We start from the raw sequence: 10,257 nt of genomic DNA, 5'->3' as shown, positions 1-10,257 counted from the left end.
ATATTGTATTTCTTTATATTGTTGCCCAAGCATTTACATTCATCATGTTTCCAAACAGCTCCAACTCTCTCAGCTTAGCTTCCCTGAACTTCTTGTCCAAGATCACAAGGGACAGAGCAGTCTCCAGCAGCTGTCCATCTACTGTATAAGATCGGAGATGGGAGAAAGGAGGAACAGGGGGGAGTGCCTTTCTGTGTCTGTGTGTTAATTGAGACACACACAACTTACTAGCACACACAAGGGTCTCTCCATAGGACCCTGCAAGGGAGAGGAGCCACCCTAACACAGGATTTTAGGACCAGTGCTCAGAGGGACCAGCTGATTTTGCAGAAAATTAAAACTTTTAAACATTAAGAAGCAGAATACATTGTAAGTTATTTAATTAGCATTTGAAATAGCTGAAAACATTCTGACTTTAATATTACTTTAAGTCTGAGCCTTAAAGTGCCCATAATGTCAGGACACCAGTGCTTCATGACTTACACCATGGAAAATTCTGCAATAAAATAATTCTGCTTTTGTTCCCTATATCTTAAGTTTATTAAGTATATTGGTATTTACAAATATCTTACTTGAATTCACTGCCATTAAAAGAAGACTCCACTACATACAGAAAGTAGATGACCAGACCTTTGAAATAATTAGATCACTACTATTAAATAGATGAAGTATATATATATATATATAATATATTCAGTATATTACTATTTTCTGTGCAAATATTAACCATTCTAGCTCATGAGATTTTTGGCTGCTTCATGCATAACTGATGACCCCATAGTCTTCACAATTGACAACTGGCCCAAACTTACCCATTTTCTAGAGTTAGCTTGAACCCTTACCCTTTAAATCCCATAAAACCTAGTGTTTGTAATTATTAGTGAAAATAGGCACAGAAGTATTCCATAGGTCCTTATGGCAAGCTGTTTATTTGGTAGTGTAATAGTGTTCACTGTTTCCCTATCCTCTGAACCATGGCCTAGCCACTGGGGATGTTATTATAAATTGTAATGTACTATACTGCATCCTCATACACATGACATATATTAAGCACTTGCGTGGCAACACTTCAGTGACTTCCAGATAATGTTTCATAATAATACTGTAGCCTTTAACTGCTTCCCTAGACATGTCACTTCCTATCCAGCGTACGTACTGTTATGTGCACAATGCGAGGCACACAGGTGATTCAGTTTGCGTGTAGTTAGAAGCCAGCTGATAGCAGTTAGCTTTACCGAGCATTGCCCACAGGAGTTTCAGCGAATGTGAAGTAAGATAATGAATGTAAACTGGTCTGCTGGTGCAGACTTAAATTCCTCCGGCACCTCTCTTTCCCTAGACAAAGAAACCAATATTTCTTTGCAATTAGGTCAGCACTTACAGTATAATGGCATCTACTATTATCTCATCTCAATAACATTCTGTGACTATCGATTAGGGCAGAGATAGGAGTAAGCTGGTTCGCTCCCTGTGCTTTGTGCATTACCTGCAAGCTAAAAAGCTTATTCTTTTTGTAAATGATGATTTATGTGATGGTGAAGCTTTTAGTGTTTCCCTGCATTCTTCTTACCCTGTCTACCAAACTGTTCACTTTAAAGGGTACCAGACATTTTAATGTAGACTGCATATTCTTAGTTTTATATGATTTGTTTAACACATTTGCATGGTTTCTTAGCAGGAAAAATCATTTTTGACACGCTTTTGTGACACAGGTATTAATGAGATGATTGTCACTAAGTCTAGATGAAGTCTGTCATATGTATAGGTAGTAGCACAGAAAAGCCTTCTTAAAACAGAAGGCATTCATACTTCTCATTCCATCACATACACCATAAATAGGATTAGTCCTCATTTCAGGACAGTGGGCAGAGCAATGTAAATCAATGTAAACCTTCGGCCAGATGCACGTTTAGAATCGCTGTTGCATAGTACAAATATAGTTTAATATGATAGAGCCATTTATTCAAAATTACATACAATTGTTTCAGGCCATTCAGCCATCATCAGAGCAGTATATGGAAACAATAGCATCTATGGAGTAGGGCATGGAACCCAATGGGACCGTACAAACATACAGGTTATGACGAGAAGGGACTAATGCAATCAAAAAGCCCTCAATTCTAATCAGTGCATAGTATATTAAGGTATTGGCCAAAGAAGTGAAAAGCACTTTGCATTTCAACCACTGTCCTGAAATGAGGAATAATCCTCTTATTTTGGGATATGTGAAGAAATGAGACATGGGAATACCTTCTGTTTTAAGATAGCTTTATGGTGCTTCTCACTCATTAGAGTTGATGGCTTTTTGATTGATTTAATTACTTCTCACCATAACCTGTATGGTCATACTGACCTATTGGTATAGTTAGAAAGAGATATCTCTGACCAGTGAAACTCAGGACTTGGCAGCAAAGCCTGTGCACAGTCACATTCTACTAAGCATTGATGGCGTCTGGCTCTCCTGCTTAGACACTGCATAGATATTAGACAACATGAACATGTTGTTGGAATGGTTTGAAAGATAATTTTTCCAGAGAGAAATATGTAGACTGCCATTGTTAAAAATGCTAGAATACTGGCCATTATGCTGGCATGCTGGGTTCAGTACTTTTATCTTAATGGTCTAGATCAAGTATGCAGATTAGAAAAATTAGAATAAAGACTGAAGACCTGATTGGCATATTTCAGGGTGTATGGTCAAATGTTTTATGCCAGAGAGTCAACACCAATGGCATTTTCTGAACAAGAAGACAGCAATGGCAGCCTCCATGTTTCTCTCTTGAAAATAATATTTAAAAAAACCTTGTGGTTAGATTCTGACTGCCATGTAGACTATGACTAGCTTCCCTGGGGCTGGGGGTGCTGTGAATGAGGGATATTTATCATTTACAAGATGCATGCTTGTTATGAGTAGATATCTGCCTCATTGTGGGGCTATGGAGAAAAATCTGAACATGTACTTCAATGTGTAACTCTTTCAGGAGGAGGAGGCCACGGCTCCCTGGTCGCCCACTAATCTGAAGTATGTAAACAAAAGTATACATAGCACAAGAGAACAAGGGGGCATTGTTATCCTTTAAAACAGGTTGGCTTTAGATCCATTTGTGGTATAATGCACCTTCACATGCATTGTAATACAAGTCAAAGCACATTAGATGCAACCTTGTGCAAGCATTTTGGGGGTGAACCTCAATGCACCACAGTGCATATATTCTGTGCTGGGATTAAGAGATCAGTTAAGATTTTTGGCAAGTGGGCACTTGTTGATAAACCATGGCAAATTAAGCAATGCAGGCTAATGTGCACTTAGGTCTAAAAATGTATACACCACAAAGGGTGGCTATACAGCATGAAACAGATTGTTCACAAACATTTTACATTGCAAAGACAAATATGAAAATGAATTCTTGGCACTTTCTGTCATTCAATACTGATATTTTATCAAGAACCATGGCTGCACTATAATGGGGTATCTGAGCACAATTCCCTTTTCTGTTCTCTGTATGTAAAACAGAGCACAAATCATTTGTTTCAAGCTTCTTCGGCAGAATTATTGTATGAAGAAGCAACTGTACATGACCTTCTTTTTAAACCCCAAATACAGCCATTTTTTTTCTAGTCTTAAATAGTTTTAATGCTGTCTGTGCCCTCATTGGGTAGATTATTCCTCACTTCCTGTCGTAGTGACAGGGTGTCACAAGGACAGCAAGTGATGGGATATATCCCTGATTGTGACAAAAGCAGCAGTAAAATCAAACATTTTTAAGCAGAGCAGAGAAAGGTTAAACATCTGTCAGGTTTTTGTTTGTATGTATCCCACACCCACCACCTTCTAATTTCCTGTCTTTGTGTCAACGGGAAGACCTACCCAATGAGGACACAGTCAGCAACATTTTCATTTTGTGCATTTGAGCCTGCAAAGCATTGCAACCTGTGGGCACTGGATTGTAGATGTAATGCTCAGGATCCTCCAGACCTTTGGGTATGAGGATGGAGGACGTAATCAATGGATCACAAGTGCGGTGACATCACCATTGAGGTCTATGAGTCCATCTGCCATGGTGGCAGATGGGATTTGTGGTCTTTCAGTCACAGATCCGTCTGAATAAATGACGCAGCCGTCAGAGAGGTGGAATTAGCCTTTAAGGACTATACACTACTGCTACATATTCCATTCTTCAACTGTGCTTCTACGCAGCTGAATACTGGTGACTATTCACAGTCCTAAATGCCAATTCAAAGGAATGTGACCTGCCACAGGATTCCCTAGTGGGTTGACTTATCATAAATATTCTCACAATATTGCAGCTGTTTGCAATTATCACTGGATCCAGGGGCCAATGTAGAGGGTACTTTTTGCTGCAAACCATACAGGCAATTGTGACATAGAAGCGGCAGTTTTCTTTAGACAGGTACACAGGCAAAACCATTCATGAAATGTTTTTTATTGTTATTTAAAAAAGTACACCTGATAAAAGCCAGTGTTTTCCAAGTACTGCCTGGTGAAAATCATCTACAGGGTTATTCACAAGAGGGTGAAGAGTTTGGATAAGTCAGGAGAAGTGAACAATCTAGGCCAAAATAGCTGATTTTGAAAAATTATCCAATTCAGCTCACTTTCTAGTTCAGCTATGTTGCCCTAGATTGTTCTCTTCTCCTGCCTTCTCAAAACTCTTCACACTTTTGTGAATAACCCTGCTAGTCTTAAATAACACAGTGAACAGCCAATTACTTTTTAAACCAACCCCCTCACTTCAAAGTGACACTAAACTCAGAGGTTACATTTTAAAAATGCATTCAAGTACCTTAACTATTAACGAACATGTATCTTATTTGTGCATCACTCAGTTTTAGATCCTCAAATTATCTCTGAATTGGTGCTGACCCTGTCCTTCCTTCTGGCGGGTGGCTACTTTTGTTCTCCATGGTCCCTGTGTATGTTGTAAAGTAGCCACTGCTCCAAGTGCGCATCTAACAACCATTCTCTACTCCTAGTAACTAGCTTTCCATTGGTTAAAACAAAAGTGCTCAGGAGTAAAAGCTCCTGAAAAACATGTGGAAAAATGTGAAAAAAACCTTCAAAATCACGGGCCATTTTATAATTTGTTCAATCTCTGTTTTGATGTAATAAGTTTGCTTCATCAAGCAGAAATGCCACTTGGGTGCCCAAGGTGGAGACCCTGTGTACTGGAGCTCTGAGAGTTCATACACACTGGTGTATTTTTATACATATTACACAGAGTGAACAAATGTACATGCCTCTGAGTGCAATGCAATGGATATAGAACTGGAAATAGGTTAGGCAGGTACGCTTTTGGGCCCCTGGACATGCACCCACTTGCCAAAAAATGCCCATCAATGGGAACATAAGTGTTAATGGAGCCTTGGGTGGAGTGGAGAGCTGGTATATGTGGCTAGGTGATGACGGGAACTTCAGTGGAATATAATAGCACTATGGGATTGTAAACAGCAACAATACCTTCTTCCTCTCCAGTCCTCTCCAAAATCTGCCAAAGAAGAGACTTCATGGTGACACCATTGTCTCATTTGTAGCATCTTAACAGCTCTTTGTCTTTCTTTTAGGCCACAAGAGGTACGTGACAGCACCGTTTAAACCCATGTGGACCTGTATGAAGTTTAGCAACTTTCTGGTAAGTACTAAAGTTAGATAAATCATCAACGTTCATTTAAAAAAAAATATTTAATACATGGTGCTGTCGCAATCCCGTGATAGGATCTCCAGATTTTGTTTTGCTCCTGATTCATTCCCCTACGCAGCTTATGTACTGCCATTATATTTTTCAGCAGTTCCTAAAAAGGACTCCAGGAAAGCTCTTTATACATATTAAATATTCCCTAAAAATGCCACTGCAGTTCAGAGAAGCAGGCCTTTCTATATCTAGGTTATCTGCAAGTCTTTCAGATGAATACTGGAAGTTGTCCTTGAAGCATTTGAGTGCTTTGTTATGCTTGAACACTGTTTTTAGTTACGGTTATTGTAAATCTCATCATACAACTGTGAAAAAAAGTTTGAGCAGCTCTAGCCAAATTACACCTTTTAATGATTTAGTAAGTAAAATGGAAGCTAACACCTCTGCAGAAAGCAAAGTGTGGCATATTTATACAAATTTGAAAATGCAATTTCCATTTATCTTGTCAATGTTACACATTGGAAAAAGATAAACAACACAAAATGCGGCATGTGCAGGATTGAGCACACAGTCCGGTTATATCCCATTGTTGAGAATGACTCTACTCTCATCTGGAGTTGATGAAAATGAAAAGGAGCCACCCTAAGACAGTATATAAGGTCCCAGTGCTCAGGGGACCAGCTGATTTTGCACGAAAATAAAACTTTTAAACATTAAGAAGCAATGTCCATTGTAGGTTATTTGATCAGCACCTTTTAGACATTATTATCACTTTCAGCACTCAAAACACCAATATTGATGGTGAAAACTGGGGAGAAAAACAACATTTACCAAAAATTGTAACTTTTTGCCAGAAAAATAATTTCCCCCACATTTCAAAAGGGTCTAATATAAAATTATATAAACCTGGATTGTATTTTCAGTGTAATTGCTAGCATCTCATTCAAACAGGGTGTTGCCAAAATAGATTTATTGCCTGGACAGATTCTTTTGACTAGTCAGTGTAAAAGGTGCCGTGTCTTATTGGAAGTTCCATCCAAGGAGCTATCACTGGTAGATTTCTGTCACTGTAATCTTGGTTTGGTACAGCAGTTCCATTCTAATCCTCATTGTTCTTGCATGCACAGCAGTAGAATTGAATGCCATAGTTGAGTTGCTGCATTAAAGTGTGTATCCAGCTGGGAACAGATTTGCATCCTGCTGCCACTGAACAGGCTTTGATCCAAGCACACTTGCTGGATGCAGTGTATTTCCCACACCCAGCTGCGCTTCCTGCTACCATGGCACTGTCACCAGGGTTGTTCAAAAAATAGAACTAACTTATAACAATTATAACAAATTTCACAAGCATTGTCACAGTGTATATACACAGTTTGATGTATCTAAAGGAAAGACAAACAGCTACCTATACTGTTAAGATACATATATTCTGTATATATTATCCCTGAACTTATGTAGCAAATTGATGATGTTCTTTGGATACGTTGTAATCCTACTTTGCTATAAACATCCAAAAACTGTTTTGCTTTTATGCCCTGTGTTCCAGTAACGTGGACTATGGAATGCACACACCAGTATTTTAGCTGAAAACGTAAAAAAAAAAAACCTATAAAAAGCTAATTTGACAAGCACACTAACCATTTAAATACACATATACCAAGCAAAGAAACAGGTAAAAAAAAAGGTCATGCCATCAGGGCAAAAAAAGCTGCATATACAGTATATGGGTATTTATTATTGGAATTTTCATTCCAACCAGCATTAAATTAAATTGTGTACAAGTACTTGCTGTGGGCACATCTGCACATGTACATTGTAATACCCCTGGGTGCACTGTCACTGTTACTTTTGGTGGGCATTTACAATCATACTTGATGATGCCAGTGAAGAAGCTGGACATTCTGTCAAATAGAGCAAAGGTTCAGAGTTGCCCCCCCCCCCCATTGGCATCCACACATCCAGTGGCACCCCTCCTGAAGTGGCACCCGGGGCATATGATATGCCCCTCCAGCCCCCCCAGGCTTCAACCCTGGATGATACCAATATGCACTTCATTAAGTTTTGTCCCTACCTGAGATGCAATGCGCAAGTAAAAACACAATCATTTTCTGGGGTCAGATAGATTCAATCAGAAAAATCACATTTATATTTTAGGCTTAGCATTCAGGAGCAGGAATGTACACTTCATAGCAGGGGCAAAACTGCAGATCATGAGGTTCCATAGAAAAATGTAGCTAGTGCAGCAACCTCTTTCTGTGGTAACTCATGGCGTCAACTGTGACAATACTGTCACTGATCTTTATACAAAGATGTCAGCATGGTTATAAAGTAAAATAAGTACATATCTGAAATATATGCACATTTCCTAATATATTATCCCTTTAAAGGCCCAGCAAGTACAGACAAAATATCTTTTGGCCAAATTCACAGCTAAGTCCTGTTGTGGGCAGACAACACACTGCCCATTGTCCTTTGCTAAACTACTCAACCACTCCTATTGTTAGATCTCTACAACACAAAGGCTAATAACTCTGTAGTCCAAGATAAGGGAGGGTTCTTTGAGATAGCACAGGGCATGTGCAGAGGACACAGAACAGCACTAAATTCCTGACAAGATCAACAGGTTTTTTGGGCATTTATCAAACTGATATAACAAAATGCTTCCAAAGGTATATTACAAAGTGCGTAAATAAGAGAATTGCAGTGTTATGATTTACACTTCAAGTAACACAATGTTAAATGTGACCCCCTGTTTTGAAACATGAGTCTAGGTGTTTGTGTGGCTTAGAAAAAGCTGGAATAAGCAAATATTGCCTAAATAAAAGAAGCGTTGTGTATTTTTACTTAATTCTTGATATGGTTTTGTGTATTCCTTCCAGATCTGTGCAGTAATCCGGTGTGACATTTTTCCTTTGTGCAGAAGTTCCTTGTAATAGTCATTGCTGCTCTATTTTCTTGTGCAGGGTGACTGGTCATGCCTCCGCCCCCTACGCTAGTTTTCTGCAGGCAGCTTGTAGTGGGTGGGGCCTACTTGGTCCCTTCCACAGCTCTGCCCTCTGCACAGACTGTTTAAAAGGACAGTAACAACATCACTGCTACTTTAATGAGTTCAATTCTGGGTTTAAAAAGGCATTTGGTGCACACAAAGTAGATTTATATCCTTTCGGCTTTTTAAGATATATTTTTAAATGTATGTTTTTGTGTCTGGAGTTGAGCTTTAAAAGAACATATCACTAAAAACAGTGCTGTTATTTGCATTATACTACAGAATTTGTTGGGAAAAAAGAAAACGGTACAAGTTACAGCATTAATATCATGTAACAAGTGATATCCGTTTTTTTATATTAATCTCAGCATTCTGCAAAATATCAATTGAACTACAAATGTGGTTAAAATTAACACTGCAGCTTGAGTCTTCTTCTAAGTATTCTGCATGTGGCATAAAATAATTACTAGCAATTACTGGTGGTGAACTTAGCACTGACATCAATTGAATAGTGACATCCATGGCTTGTTCTCAGAATGCTCATATGCCTGGGTAGTGTAAAAAATGCTCTAGGGAGGTTCTTTCTTTAATGTAGCACATTCACAGAGTATAAACATGTTTAATGTGCTTGGAAAATGTTGAACATACAACCTGGTGTTCTGTCATCATGCTCTGTCACCATTTTCTGTTTTTTCTCTAAAAATTGTTTGCAGCACCTGGATAAAGGCTCTTCTGGACCTCTGAAGTGTGGATTATGGTCAACGAGGGCAAAGGATACACTGGAATAGTTAATGGAAGATAATTCCTTGATGTGACATTACCAGCAAAAGAAATCAACAGTGTGCAGATACAATATAGTTTTTTCATATGACCAATTCACACACCTTGCTGAGCATTTACCTCTCTAGACGAAGCACACTCAAACTCCTGCCAACAGTTGGCTTTAGTGGTCTCTCAAACTCATGCATTCAGCAGTTTGGAGTGCTGGGGACACCTCATTTAGTTTGGGGATGCATTATACCTCTATCACTAATTTCTATTAAAAAAGAGCTATGGCCCAACCATTTTTCTATAGTCCTCTTTAGGCTCACCGGAGGACATATACTAATGTCCTCCTTTGACCCAAAACTCTTTGAGCTCTTGGCCACTATATGCTGACAGCGCAGAGCCGCACTGCAGCCCGGACGCATCCACCCCGCTACCTGATTGACAGCTGGCTCTGCTTCTCTGGAGCCAGAGTCAGCTGTTCCCGCCCCTTTCCCGCTTGTCCCTCCAGTCATGCTGTAGGAATGGAGAGGGGAGTGGTGAATCTCTGCAGGGAGAAGATCGGGAACTGAGGGATCAGTGGTATATGACTGCTGAGTTCTTGATCAATAGAGCCAATGTGTGACAGCTGTAGTGTGACACATCGGCTCTAATTATGGGGATGAGTGTATTTCACTCTCCCCATACTTCTCCTTTAACTGACACATGAATGGTGCCATATTCACTTCTCCCCATTTTGAAATAATTAGAGCACATCATTTTTTTCCGTCTGGGTTGAGCCAGTGGTGTATTTTGGTTTGGGGCTGCAAGACAAAACTCAGCGCCCCCCCCCCCACCACCAACTCTTCCCCCACA

At 39.4% G+C, this 10,257-nt stretch overlaps 1 long non-coding RNA gene across 1 annotated transcript in view; it reads right to left on the bottom strand.

Annotated features, from left to right (window-relative positions):
- Window positions 1–248: 248 nt before the first annotated feature.
- Window positions 249–10,257, bottom strand: part of LOC108795853 — a 22,263-nt gene continuing 12,254 nt past the window's right edge. The window contains exons 2-3 of the long non-coding RNA XR_001941771.1: window positions 4,742–4,752; window positions 249–258 (exon numbers count right to left, since the gene is read on the bottom strand). This is a non-coding gene — a long non-coding RNA (uncharacterized LOC108795853). The remainder of the gene's footprint in view (window positions 259–4,741; window positions 4,753–10,257) is intronic.

Source organism: Nanorana parkeri, unplaced genomic scaffold, assembly GCF_000935625.1.
Source record: "Nanorana parkeri isolate BGI_ZX_2015 unplaced genomic scaffold, ASM93562v1 scaffold1016, whole genome shotgun sequence".
Classification (NCBI taxonomy): domain Eukaryota; kingdom Metazoa; phylum Chordata; class Amphibia; order Anura; family Dicroglossidae; genus Nanorana; species Nanorana parkeri.
Note: the sequence above shows the minus strand (reverse complement) of the source record. Positions and strands in the feature narration are given on the sequence as shown.